Raw genomic sequence first — 15359 nt, 5'->3', positions numbered from 1 at the left:
CCTCTGCTTCCTGCTAAATCTAATGCCTACGAAACCTATAGGACCTACCTCAGCCCTCTTGCTCTGCCTTTAATCTTTTCACAAACATTCAGTGAAGGCCCATGGAAAAGAGCTGACAGGTGAGTACAGATTCCCTTTGCGATTGGGGTTTCTAGTCATTGAAACTGCCAACCAGCCCACATTTGGACTTTAAATATTCATTAAAAGTTGTTTTCTTCTTACCTATGTCTATGGGAGCTCCTTCTTCCTCTCTCTCCCCTGCCCAAGATGGAATTAGCCATACATATGTCTCTTCTTTCCTAGGAAGGGTTGCTTTCTTTCACGTTTTGTTCATTAGATCGCTTTGTGATCTTAGTTCTCAGATGGGCTTAAACAATAAAGCTATGATGTTTGTTGGCTATCCAGCTTCTTCTCATTCTCATGGTGGAATGATGCACTCATACAACTTTCTACACCCTAAGTAAAAGCAGAAAAGTTACACTTAAAATTTAACTCATGCATTTTGATCATCACATTTTGATCAACATTCAGAATTAATCAGTATCCATGGCCAACCATAAAACTCGCAAGATTTTTAGAACAGTTTAATTCTTCCCTCCCTCTTTATCATTGCCAAGTCCCAAGGTTTGTTGAAACCACTGGAAAATCTATGCCTCTGTTTTGCTTTTTAGGCATCACTGCTTAACAAGTTCCTGAAGCTTTGTAGTTATGTTGTCAACTATTATTTAGGTTTCACTATAAATTTTACTAATTTTCTTGTTCTGCTTTCTTTTTTTTTTTTGTTCTGCTTTCTTACATATTTTACTTCCCTTTGGCCTAGAACCAAATTTATATAAGCCATACTTTCAAAAAAATTTTTTAAGATAGTAAAATTTCTTTGTATATTCCCCTTTTTTCAATATCATTTTGACTATTATTATATAATTTAAGACTTATAATTATTTTCCCTAGAAGATCTTAAAATAGAAATAAAGACAAAAAAAATATGGTGTTAAATCATATCCAAAGAATGTGCTTATGCTAGAGTAGTTTCCTAAGAAAGTACAAATAAACATTGAATTCTCATGCCATTTTTAACATCTCTACACCATTTAAAAAAATAACACTTTGCCAGTAAACATCTATTGAAATCTTTCTGTGTGCCAGAGATATTGCACAGCATTAGAGAGTCCAAGATGAACAGATAATTCCTGTCTTCAAATCGTTTGGAAGTAAATGGATGATTACAATATAGAGTTAAAGTGTTTTTCTTAGAGATAAACTTAGCATGCAGTGCTTACAAGATAAGGCAAAACCAGACTGGCCACATGTTCTAGGTGGGTGGTTCCTTAGCTGAGTCTGGATATAACTAATACTCAGTTGAGAAAAAGAAAAGATGAGAATGTTTGTCCCAAGAAATGGGAGCTCTAAGTTCAAAGACCCAGAAGCTAAAGAGAACTTAATAGGGTCTGGGAACTTCAAGTACTGCATTTCATGTAGTATATGTAGTATATGGTACATACTTAGAGCATAGATTCAGAAGTAATTTCAGATTCAGGTGCCCTTGGAGGCTCACCATTGTAAGAAGGCCAAACCTCATAAACACACACACACACACACACACACACACACACACAGACACACACACACACATATACATACATATATGTTTAAGAAGGCATGCCCAGCTAGAACTCATTCCAAGAAATTATTCTGAAATACCGATGTGGCTAAAAATAATAACACTAAGACTTACTGAGGGCCAAATTTAGAAACAGGCCATGAATTTGCAGTCCCTGGTTTAGAGAGTAAACATTGTGAAACATTGTGTCAGAATCTTGAGGCTGGACAGATAATTAGACTCCTCTGACAGAGTCACTCCCCGCTGTAAAATTCTGCACTAACAATGAAGTTATAAAAATACTAAAAACCTCAACCTGAAGTTATGTTATGTTGTTGGGCTTACAGGCACACCCCAAACCAGTAAGCAGGAAGACCAAATTCCAAGCACATGTACCTCATTTTCTCTAACATTTTGATGGCATTTCTATTATTTTACTTCCTATTGCACTATTTTTGTACCACAGTCTCTCCTACTAGAATATAAGGCCAGAAACGAATTCTGAAGACAAAATTGCATGGGTCTTTTATCTTAGGGAAATGGAGTTTTAGAAAATAATCTTTCATTAATGAAAACCAAACCATAACCAAGAAAAGGAACAAAAAAGCAAGCAAACAAGAAACAAGATAAGGCCGGAAATGGTTTGTTTTCCTCCTGTGACCCTAGGTCAAACATCTTGAATTGGCAAGAAACAGTTTTCCTTTCATGTAAAGGATGTTTCTGTCCCATGGTTACAGTATACATGTACCACAATACTTTCTCTCAATTACACTAGCTTTTGCCAATGAAATAGTCCTATTTTAGCAGGAGTATAATCATGTTGCCTAAAGCACAGCTATTTCTGAGTATTTTCAGTTGAGCCTTCTGCATAATCCCATAATGCCTTGCTCATACCATTATTATAGGAATAATTATATAAAATTGCGGTTAGCCCTGAGGCTAGGAACTCCTCTAGGGCGGAAATATTATCTTATTCATCTTAATGGCTAAGATTGTAACAAGTCCTTGGCATATATCTCGTGTAATAGAAGTAATAAAAAGTAGGTGTGAAATTTTCATATCAGCTTAAATTGTAGATTGCAATGCTTTGTGGATCCCAGCCTACTGAAGCAATAGGGGTCATTTTTTCTAAGGGAGAGGCAGTAGCAGCTGAAACAGTAAAGTCATTTCTCAATTTTGACTGTTAAATAGGATTTTTGAGACCCAAGCAACACAATAGTGTTTAAAGACTGGTCAGACCACAAAAAGTTATTTTAAATTCCTTCGATTCTTCATGGCCAAGTTGAAGTTCACACCCTTTAACTCTAAGGCAAAGTAGAAGACTGCAGTCCCAGCCCACGTCCAACTGCAATCAAAGGAGGCCCTGAGCAAGAGGGGCTCCAGCAGTCCTCCCCAAATTCCTGACCCCCAAAGTCCAGAGAGAAATACAAGGTTGTTTTTTTTAACTAGCAATTTTGGGGGTAATTTGTTATGCCTTAAAAAAATAAATCTACTTGATTGCTATTTGAAAAAAAATACGGGCAAGATTAATCAGCTAAGTATTTTATTTAGGAGCTTTTCAACCACATTTGTTAGTGAAATAAAATTATACTTTTCTGCCATAATTTGTCCTAATCTTGAAGTATTTTTGGATTTTTCTTATTTGAAAACTCTAGTTGTTTTCAGTCTAGTAATGATATGGCCAGACTCCTGCATTAGTTTTGATTGCTGTATAACAATGTACTATAAAGTCAGCAGCTTAAAACAACCCATAGTTTCAATGGGTTAGGTGTTTATACCAGTATCTGGGTCCCCCTGGCTGAAAGCAAGATGTTGGCTGGGCTGAGTTCTTGTCTGAAGTTCTCTGGGGGAAAAAGCCACTTTGAGTTCATTCAGGTTATTGGCAGAATCTGTTGTAGTTCTTGCTGGCTGTTGACCAAGGGGGCCATTCTCAGCTCCTAGAGTCAGCCTGCCATTTCCTGCCATGTCACCCTCTCCAAAACTTGGAAGTTACTTCTTCAAGACCAGTGGGAGAATATCTCTGCTATTTCAAATCTTTGACCCTCCCAGTCTCAGACCTCTAGATCTAGACTCAAAGGGCTCCTGTGTTTAGAAAAGACAATCTCTTTCTCCAAGTCAACTGTGCCATCTAATGTAGCTTTATCGCAGGAGTCAAATTCATCGTATTTGTAGTCCAAGGGATTCTGTGTGTGTGTACACACAGGGCAGGGATCCTGGGGGGCATTTAGAATTCTGCCCTCCACGACTTCTAAGGTTAATATGTCTTTACATCCGGATCACTTCATTTCCATTTGTATAATGTCAAAGAAAGCTAGGAAAGTAATTATCTAGAATTATATAGAGTATTCACTATTGTGGGAAGCAGGTTCTTCTAGACAAGGAATTGAGGGCAGGGAACCCGAGTAGAGTCCAATAGTATTTGCTGAGCAAAGTACTAGCAAGATGATATAGGCTTTGAAGGATTATTATACACATTTTAGAGGTGAGAAACTAAGACTCACCACATATTATACTGAAAAGCCACAACTTTATGCACCATTTAATAATAAAGTTTCTTGCAGCCACTGAGCAAGAAATCAGGCTGGAAAGATCTCAGTGGGCCTCACAGGGCTTTGGTGAGACTATGTAGAGATTTGGATCTATCTGTCAGAGTCAGGCTCCTATTAATGGAATACTCAAGACTGACACACTACCAGAAGAGCTATTTATTTAATTATACAGTGAAATATAATTTTTACATGGACTGAAATAGCTGTACTTATAGGACCAGTGCATTCTTTCTCTAGAGGTAGCCCTAAAATGGAGAAACAAATCTGAATCAGAAGGTAGTTTTGTGAGCATAGAATCAAGAAAGGGGATTAGCTTACAAATCAAGTGACTGGGGCTGAGTTAACATTGGGGCCAAGGAACTTAAAGGCTGTTAACTAAGGCTTTTTTTTTTGTGGATTGTGCGTCAATGGGCACTAACAATGTTCTTCCAGACCCCATCCCCAGGCTTTTAAGGCTACAGACACCATTTTGAGGCATTTATACATCCCATTAGGAAACAGTCAAGTCCACCTGTCTTGAGAGTTCTGTGTGTTTAGATAATGTCTGGACCTTTGATTTATCCTACAGATTAATTACCAGGAGAGGATCATATTTTTTGATCATTTCCATGTTCTTGGTGGTGAGTTGGCCCCCTCAGTGTAGTGTGTGAGTTCTGAAAACTGGTATAGATATTTTTCAACCACTCGTTTTTCTTTTGCTGCAATTCCTGTAAGTAATGTGTTTTAAAGCTGTGCCTTTCCCATCTAATTTTTGTTGCTCACTTCATTACGAGCACATGGCAAGCTTACTGAAATTAAAATAACTATTAAACCTCAATCATTTTTTTCCAGTAAAAAGAGTAAAATTAAAAATTTACAATAATACTTAATTTTTTCTAGGAGCCCCCCCTGACCAGAAAATATCCTCTCTTTATTTCAAATACATTGTCTCATTTCAGAAAAAACTACTAGATAAGAAAAGTTTATAGTGTTGCATTTATGGTTACATTCAACCAGATATTTACAGGTGTTTTTTCAGGAAGATGAAAGTACTATTATTTGTAATATGCTTTACTAGTTCAATACTACTTTAAACTGGTAACTATAATTCTTCAAAAAGACAAGCTGTGTGGCGCAGTGGTTGAGAATCTGCCTGCCGATGCAGGGGACACGGGTTCGAGCCCTGGTCTGGGAAGATCCCACATACCGCGGAGCAACTAGGCCCGTGAAGCCACAACTACTGAGCCTGCGTGTCTGGAGCCTGTGCTCCACAACAAGAGAGGCCACGACAGTGAGAGGCCCGCGCACCGCGATGAAGAGTGGCCCCCACTTGCCACAACTAGAGAAAGCCCTCATACAGAAACGAAGACCCAACACAGCCAAAAATAAATAAATAAATAAATAAAAGAATACCTACAGTGTTTAGTACAGTTCCTAGTGTCATTAAAACATTAAAAAAAAAAAAAAAAAGACAAGCTGTATGGCAAAAACGCTCTCAAAACTCTTCATTTAAAGAAATTGACATTTGTGCAATACATAGACATAGTCATTTTTAAAAAGAATAGTTTTGTATTTTTCCCCTTAGGAAACATTCATGTGATTGTTACACGCAAAAAGCAAAGATAATGTGGAGAAAATATGCTTTGTTGGTATGATTTGTAGAAAGGAACACTTTATTGGAGTTCTCTAAAAATTGTTTCAATGCACCATTTAACTTCACATGTGGGACACAGACTCGGTGTTCCAAAATTTCATCAATTAATATTATCATGAAAGTTTAATGAAAAAATGCTATACCCAGTATACACTGGCAACAGAAATACAGTGTTGCGTCACCTACCTGTAGGTATTAGAATTCCTTTATTAGCCAGGTATGAAGAACATATAAAATGCCTTATTTGAAAAAAAAAGGGCTTAATGATGTTTATAACATTGTTATAGACATATACGCACTGCTATATATAAAATAGATAACTAATAAGGGCCTACTATATAGCACAGGGAACTATACTCAATACTCTGTAATGGCCTATATGGGAAAAGAATCTAAAAAAGAATGGATATACGTATATGTAAAACTGATTCACTTGGCAGTACACAAGAAACTAACACAACGTTGTAAATCAACTATACTCCAATAAAAATTTAAAAAAATAAAAATAATGATTTCTGACATTTGCATATGAAATGATCTTAAGAATTGTTTTACTTATCAATGAGCCTATGTAACAACGAAAAGAATTCACAATGACTTTTATGGTATTATTGGGAATTCCCTCACACTGTTCTCAAATGTGAAGAGGAAATGGAGTTTCTTTTTCTTTATAATTGATCTGCTGTTTTTTATAAGACCCCATGAAACTGGGTGGAGAGTTGCTGTGTGGGTGCAGACACAAATTTTAGTGTCTCCTCATAGAACTTATCCTGTGCCAACATATAAATAGTCAAGTCTTGAGCTATGACTCACTGGTTATCCCACCCCCTTGCCCTATGATTGCATCTGGGAGTTGACCATGCCCTCGGGGGTTGACAAGTGGGTGAGTCAGGTAAGCACTAGCTTACACACAAGTGCAGCAAACTTGTACTACACTTGGTTTTTTGGGACTCCTCAGCAATTCCTTCCTATACCTGATACTAGATTCTCTGCTGATCTCCTGTGTTGAAGTTTGTGACTGGTGATTTCGTGGCGTGCTCTCTGACACTGGCACCTCGCCTTGGGAACTGACCATCTTCGCTTTCTAACTGGGGCCCATTCAGCTCTCACAATGCTATAACCCACTGAGGCCAGCCTTTTAATTCCATGAGTTCTTGGTCAAGTGTCTTCTGCCTTGCCCTAGGTCCAAGGTCTAAAACCCAGAAAAGTTAAGTAACTTTCCCAAGCTTACACATTTCAATTCCTATACCTTTATTTTTATAGATAAGGAAATGGAAACTCAGAGAGGTGAAATAGCTCAGGTCCTGCATCAAAATGTAAATATACTTGGAACAAACTATGAAGTCAAGCAATAAAATCCACTGCCTGAAGTAAAATCTGTATCTGAAGTTAGAAGTAAAATGTAATGGGAGTGTATTTTGTAAGTATTAAGCTGATGCATTTTTATTTCTCCGTCAAATCATGTTTACTGGCAGCCTTAAATTTCCAAAGCTAGGCTCAAAGCTTATTTCTCAAGGGAAGAAGAGCAAGGATACTGCCTAAACTGAAGAGGCCAGCAGTCACCTTTGAGATTCAAACCTGAATTTATCAGTCCCTCTAGCAACACTGTAGTCATGCAAATCATGTCAGAAAAGAAAGAATTTTCTAAGTTATTTTATTTCACTCTTTCATAACTAAAGAGGCTTACTTGATGGGCTTGACTATACACTATTGTGTAAGGGAGAACACATCCAGGTCATAAGAGGAAAGGGAGGGAGCCAAATCCTTAGGGTCTTGGTGAATGGTGCAAAATTGAGGCATTGGAAGGAAAGCAGGAAAGTCAAGCACCAAGGCTCTGGTTTGCCCTCATTTAACTCCAAATATGTCTGTACAAAGATGGTGGAAATTGCATCATTTGACTACATTACCTCATCTCTTCCTGTATCTATACCCTTTTGCCATGTAACTTTGCAGTGCCCGCCCCTGTGGACAGTGTGATTCTGAATTCAACCACTGACTTGCTTTGGCCAATAGATTGAGACAAACATGGCAGCGAGCCAGTTCAGAGCCTAAACTTTAAGGAGTCTTCCTGCCTCTGCTTGTTCTCTTGTGTCTCTGTCATTGCCATGAGAACACACTCAGGTCAGCCTACTGGAGGATGAGAAACATGTGGAACGTATCTGAGTTGCCTTGCATCTGTCAAAGCAGCTTAGAGTAGTAAACACCAGCTACCCCTCAAAAGGTGTGTGAGTCCAGCCAGGATCAGTAGACCTGCCTAGCTGATCCCCAGCTGACTCTACACATGTGAGTAGTAAATGTCTAACTCATATGCCTTTAAGGTTTGTTCCTTATTTGTTATGCAGCTTTATTTTAGCAAAAGCTAACTGGTGCATGTTTTTTTTGTTTTTTTTTTTTATTCCCTGGTTTTCTTTTTTTTTTTTTTTAACATCTTTATTGGAGTATAATTGCTTTACAGTGGTGTGTTAGTTTCTGCTTTATAACAAAGTGAATCAGTTATACATATACATATGTCCCCATATCTCTTCCCTCTTGTGTCTCCCTCCCTCCCACCCTCCCTATCCCACCCCTCTAGGTGGTCACAAAGCACAGAGCTTATCTCCCTGTGCTACGCGGCTGCTTCCCACTAGCTATCTATTTTACGTTTGGTAGTGTATATATGGTGCATGGTTTTTAAAACATGAAAATAGGTACAAAAGAAGTAGTATGCTCTCTCAGGAGTAATAAGGAGAAGTTGTTAGCCTGGAGAAGTTATCCAACATGGTTTGGGGCAATGGAAGTAGCTGGACACGTGATATAGACAAGCCTGATTCAGATCTCATGGTTCCTTATTGCCTGTATGTGACAAAGACTGAGATGTGCCCAAATGACATGGTGAGGGGAAGCAGAAGTGATGAGAGGGTCTGTGGACCAGAGGAATCTTCAGGTGCAGCACATGGAAACCAACATATGGTTCAGCAAGCCAGACCCATCCAGGTGCACATGGCATCAGAGGCTAAGAAGCCTGGCAGAGATCAGTGGGGAGCCTTTCAAAATAGTTTGGAATTTCCAGGCTCTTTACCTCAAAGCAGCAGAAAGTGATTATCAGATTGTTAATGAAAAGAGCTGCTTATTTTTTCATCTACAATTTCAGTTGGCAGAAGTAGTCTTAACCTAGCCAGCTGTCTGAACTCTTTCCAGGTCCCCCCATGGGATGTTGGTGGTCCTCCTGTGGGCTTCCCTACACTCCCCACCTCAATCACCCCTTCCTTTAAGATCCATCACTAGGGAAAGACTTTGATTCCATAATTTGAAATAAGAAAACATAAAACTCCCGAAAGCACAATTAAGGTCACCCAAAGGTATGACATAGCCAGAAAAAGGAAATGGAGGTACAGAAAACAAACATTTAACTTATTCACAATTTTGCCTCTTACCCTCATTATCTTTTCCTACATTGTGTTCTAAAAGGAGAGTGCCTCATAAATATAAAACAAGTAAATCAGTAAAACAAACTCCCTACAGCCAAACAATATGGAACTCCACCATGATAAGATAAGGTGGGAAATGTGTCTCTTAGAATTTGCATATTAAAGGCTATAAGATGTCTTGCTGTTAAAAATAATATTTTAAATTTATTTCATTTTAAATAGCTTATTTCAACCCAAAATTGTCTTTTAATAAAACACTCATTAAAAACCCATAGAGCTTATCTTGAGAACTCTGCCTTGATGGGTCTGCATTGTCCTAAGAGTCCGGCCTGTTTGCTACATACTTTACTAGTAAATTTACACTGTGCCCACCTCTCTGGAAGACGAGAAGTTGTTGGACATAATGAATTCTCTATCTTTCACTCGAGATCAGCAGGTCAGAGTATTAACTATAATTCTCTTTTGGTCAACGAGAAAGGAAAACAGGATTATAAGAATATGCTAAAATTTAAATGATTGTGTGTTATTTGTTTTAATTACATTTTTTTCCTTATGTCAAGCCTTCTTGGCATTATTTCCATCGTTCAAATTATTTCTGACTTTTAAAGGAAGAATCAAGCTAACAAGCAAAATAACAGAATTGAATTCTGATACCAGAATGGCCCTTTCTTGTACTTACATCAATTAAACCTGCAAACACTGCTTTCTGGAGTTGCTATATGCAAAGTCAGACAAGCAAATATTCAGGAGTGGTATAAATCTCTTATGGTGAGGAAGTGATCTTTGTAGGGGACAAGAAGAAGAAAGAAGAGGAAGAGGAGACGCTGTATTTTTCTGGTCTAAAAAGTTGATTTATTCTGTACCCAAGGAACTCCTACAGCAAATGTTTCTAACTCCCTTCCTTAATGATGACCCCTCCTATGAAGGAGAGAATGAGGAATAGATAGTTGTGGGAAGTTTTGAGAGTAGAGGGTAACTACACCTTTGGGGAAAATTCTTTTCTTAGCTTTATTATGTAAACAAAGCATTTGCTGTGGTCAAGTTCACAATACTTGTTTATATTTTGAAATGACCACAGCTCTGACCAGCAACCATCTTAAGATGATATCATTGTTTCATTTTTAGAATCACTTTTCTAAAGTTTGACTTTTGTGTTCTGGTTTTTAAAATAATGGATGAAAAATGTATTACAGAATTTCCCTTCCTTAATGGAGCGCAAAAAACTAATTTTTTTAAAAAATCAAACCTTCTAATAATGATCAAATGACTAAAGGTGGTTAGTCAAGAAAAAACATGGTTCTGCATAGAGTAAGGAAATACTGTTCTGCCACAAATCACTGCAATCTCCTAAAGAAACCAGGCTACTGAGTCGAGAAATTTCTGAATATCCTCACTGAGACCCTCCACCTTTTGAGAAAAGCAACTGAGTAGGATCCTGGTCTTTCTCATCTACTGATAAAAAGTTGACTAAATGGCTGCTGAGGAGAAACAGGATATTTTCTATTAAAAAATATGGGTGACTCTGTGCTTGACAGAAAGGCTCCAGAGCCCCTCCCTGAACTGAGGAAAGAATTCACAGTTTAGGGATTATCCCTATGAGAATAGAAATCACTCTGAATACCATCCTCAAGTATATGGCCTGAATCCGGGCACAGGACATTTTAGAAATCTCAGGAGAGCAGAGCTGAGTATCAAAGTATGACAATGTCTCCATATCCCCTCAACCGGGCTCCTTTCACCCTCATTCTCTCAAACTTTAGGAAAGCAGCTAGAAGACGAAATAAGCAGATTTGGAAGGGGCCAAAATAGCCTGGTCTCAGTTCTGGAGGGAAGAGAATCTAGCAGGACCACTCTAAGGCACACTTAGGTCAATTAGATAAAAGAGCTCCCATTAAGAGATGCAGCACAATAAATGATGACCTGATCATCAAATCATAAACAAATAACATTAATCTTAAAAAAAAAAAAAAAAAAGAATGTTAACCTGTCAACCCCAGTCACCTCTTGGACCAGATGCCCTGTGCAATAGCAGAGCTGCACAAAGATACATGGTGACCCTGGAGTCAAAAAGAAAGCTACATTGTATCAGAGCTAGTATGATGACTGAGTGGAGAAAAGCCACCTAATTATGAGCTGGATAAATAGAAAATTTGTGGCAACGATGTAAGCATAATGTGGCAAAGATGAAAGAAAAGAACAGTTTGCAAAATTCAGACTGATACTTCAACCTAGAAGAAAACCACAAATGAAAAAAAATTCCACAAATTTGCTTTACACTATAGAAATATGTAAGAAGACCATGAATTCAATAAAATAAGAATTCAAACATAAGATGATAATACAACAGAATAAAGTGATAAGAGAAACTGCATACTTAAGGAAACAAATTGAGGACAAAAATGACATCATTGTGGAGCTAATATATAAATTAGAATCAGAAAGAAATGGAACAGACGTTGACAAAAATCATACAGATGGTCTATAAAACCTGGAGAGTCACTGATGGAGGAAAGAAGAGGACCAAGGACTGCTCACTTGCAGCACTCCAAACGTAGAAATGGGGAGAAGAGACAGAACTAAAAGAGACTGAGAAGAAGTGACAGGTGATTTAGCAGAAAAATCTAAAGATTTGTTGAGCTAGTCCAGAGAAGGGAGTGAACAACTGTGTTAGATCCTGTTGAAAGGCCTCAAAAGAAGAAACCTGAGAACTGATCATTCAGTTTAAAGATGTGGAGGTCACTGGTGATGGTGTTAGTTTTGGTTCCCTCAGCAGCAGACTCTAAGCAAAAACTTCAGAGGAAGGAGCTCATTTGAGAAGTGCAGGAATGTCAATAGTGGATCAGGGACATGATATAAGGAAGAGAAGAAAAGGCAGGCAATCAGTGTGCCTTATTGAGCAACATATGACAACTGGGCCTCCATCTCACAAGAAAACCCTGGGAAAGAGTATAAAACACAGCTCAGCATGTTCTACCCAAGAGGCGGGACGCTGTGGTATTTTAGACCCCTCAAGAATTAGTTAACACGTGGGGGTGGGGAGAGTGTGGGTGATGTTAATTCCCCGATGTTTCTCACTCCCTCCTCACATAACCGTGACTTTCTGAGCATCTGGAAAGACTCTCAGGCAGAGATGTTGAGCCAGGGAGTTTTCGGGTTGATCTTTAGCATGGAGAAATGGCGAGTAGGACACTCCAGCGTCTGTGATAAGAGCAGTCTTGGTGGAGTAGTGATGAAGGTGAAGGCCGGATAGGAGTGGGTTTGAGAGGGAGTGGCAAGAGAGGAACTGATGACATGAGTACAGGCGATTCTTTCAAGAGTAATTCTACTGAAAGGGGGCAAAGAAATGGTACAACCGCCGATAGAGGTAGTGGGGCTGAGAGAAACTTTAACAAAATGATGGCAAATGTAACACTTTAACAGATTGTATTGATCTAGTAGAAAGCAAGAAACTGATGCTTCAGAAGAGAGTGGGGAGAATTACAGGAGTGATGACTTGAGTAAAACAGAGGATGCACTCTGACCCACAAAGGCAGGAATTGGCTTTAGAAAGGAGTAGGAGGTGGAGGAAGAGAGTACAGATGCTTGGAGGTAGGTCTTAAGATGGAGGAAGTATGTAGTGCTTCTTATCTGATTGATTGCTTTATTTTTTTAAATGAAACAGAGCAAGGCCATCAGTCGAGAGTGAAAATGGGAGAGGTATTGTTTGGAATTTGGGAGAAAGGAAAAGGTACAAAATATTTATCCAGAGCAGTGGGAGTGTGAACTGAGTAGGAATGTATAGTACGGCTGCCTGGCAAATTAAGGGCCCATTTGGGATTCATGGTCATGAACTATAAAGTAAGATGTGTCTGAGTTAACATGATATACACATTTCTTTCTTTCTTTCTTTCTTTCTTTCTTTTCTTTTCTTTCTTTCTTTTCTTCCTTTCTTTTTTTTTTCATGATCAGCTACCAGAATAAAGAAGAAAGAATACAAGACTTAAAGGTACTAATGTGCTGGAACTGACTCACACTTGAGCTGATGTTGAAAGCTTCAAATTGGCCATGGTCAGATTATTTACAACAGGGACATTGGCAAATGCTATATAGCAGGGTTTTTTGTTTTGTTTTGTTTTGTTTTGTTTTTCCCCTGGATACCTGGTTATTAAATATGTACCAGAACACTCTGCTTAGAGGTTATATACAAGTCCTATTCTGTGCTTTCTTTTCATTCACACTTAAGACAAAGTTTCTTAAGAATTAATACTCATATTTATTATTTGGGGCATTTTTTTTTTCTTGAACAGTTCCTAATAAAAACATTCTTTTTAAAGAAAAAGAATGCTCAGAGGTAGAGATAGTTTGTACTCAATTGACTCCTATTTAGTGATATACAACCAGAAGCAAGAAAATTTTTGTCAAAATTTTTCATGCCCTAAAATTTCATATATCAGGTCTTATTAATCCCTCAATCCTTTATGGGCAGAAACAGAAATACAGGAATATTCATGCAAGTATGTCTAGCAAGAAATGGTGCTCTGTGCTAGGAACCAAAGAGAATGGGACATTCTGGTGAACCCTTTGTCTTACTTTACTGTTTCTTAATCTTCTCACTCTCCTAGTCATTCCACAGTCCTTGGAGTGACTCCTGGGCAGGGAATCTTTGTGGATGATAGTTACATACCCCAATGCATTGCAATTCACAAATACTCCTACTAAAGAAAGCATGCAGTAAAACAAGGTAGAAGGTCAGTGTTCTTATAGGGATAACCAAGAATCTACTCTACTCTTTAATGTAAGTGATTAGTACACTGAGTAATTTTATTATTGAGAATTTACTTGACCCCAAGCCAAAAGTATATCCACTGGAGCTGAGAACCATTGATTTAGTGTCATCTTCATGTCAAGATCACCAGTGTGAGCTTTTTTTTTTTTTAATTTACTTTATTGAAGTATAGTTGATTTACTGGTCTGAGTTCTTAAATATCTGGAAGGGGCCTTTGTGCATAGCAAAAACTATGTCCAATTACTTAGCTTTCTAATTAATATAACTTTTATTAAAATTGTAATTATAAAGGAAACTAGCTTCTTTTAGGCTTTTAATTTAACTAACACATCTTATTCTACTATTTATAAAACTAATAAGCAAAGAGCAAGTATTTTCTCTTTTTCTTTGATGAATGTTCAATTAATTCAAGTGGAAGAGACAAAATTAAATAATCCCATTGACAAATTTAGTAAATTACATTTTCTAGAATATTTTAGATTGTATTTAGAAATTTAATATATTTTATTTTTAGAGCACTCAAAAATCTTCCTGACAACTAAAAACCAAAACTGCAACAAAGAAAACCTGCCTATACATTTAAAACAGTCTTGTAAATATAATAAAGTAGAATTGAAAATAAAGCGCATCTCCAGCTTTTGGAGTTTTACAAACTTAATCAAATTCTCAGGTATAGTTTTAGCTTAAAAGCATGATTTCAAAATCTATTGCACATTTTAATTTATACTCAAATCCTTTCACTCACCAGGTTCTATTAAACATGGTAAATTCTTTAGACATCAAATCTATAAAGCTGCCCCCTTGGTTAAAAAGTTTATTCCAGACCTTGAACTCAAGATCTAAATGATCTTGGGTTAATATACTTCGTTATCTCATTTAATTTTAAACTTCCTGTGATTGATAAACTACCTAATTATCAAGGAAAGCGTATTTACCATTTCAGAGGAGTGAGGTTGACAATTCATGATAATAAAATGATTACTTAAGGGTCAGAGCCCAGGAACAAAATGCAAGGGCCACACCACACAGAGTGATCATGTGAACCTCAAATTGACATTGGGGGATGCATGTGACCAGAGATGTTAAGTTGTACTGCTGTGTTTATCTTGTCTTTTTCTGTCCATTTTCTCCTTACTCCATAGAGCTCTCAGTATTTCCCACAACTTGATCTAATGTTTTGAGTACAAACTTATTTTCATGCAAATACTGAGCTCAACTTCTAATATCCATCAGAGAGATGGCTTCATAAACCCCAATTTTATCATTTTCAACAATTACGTTTTTTATTGTGGTAAAATATACATAACATTTTAACCATTTTAAAGTATACAATTCAGTTGCATTGAGTACATTGACAATATTGTGCAACCCTCACCCTTATCCATTTCCAGAATGTTTTCATTAT

The sequence above is a fragment of the Balaenoptera ricei genome, chromosome 5 (genome assembly GCF_028023285.1).
Source record: "Balaenoptera ricei isolate mBalRic1 chromosome 5, mBalRic1.hap2, whole genome shotgun sequence".
In the NCBI taxonomy this organism is placed as follows: Eukaryota; Metazoa; Chordata; class Mammalia; order Artiodactyla; family Balaenopteridae; genus Balaenoptera; species Balaenoptera ricei.
The sequence above is the reverse complement of the archived record's forward strand: the minus strand, read 5'-3'. Positions refer to the sequence as shown.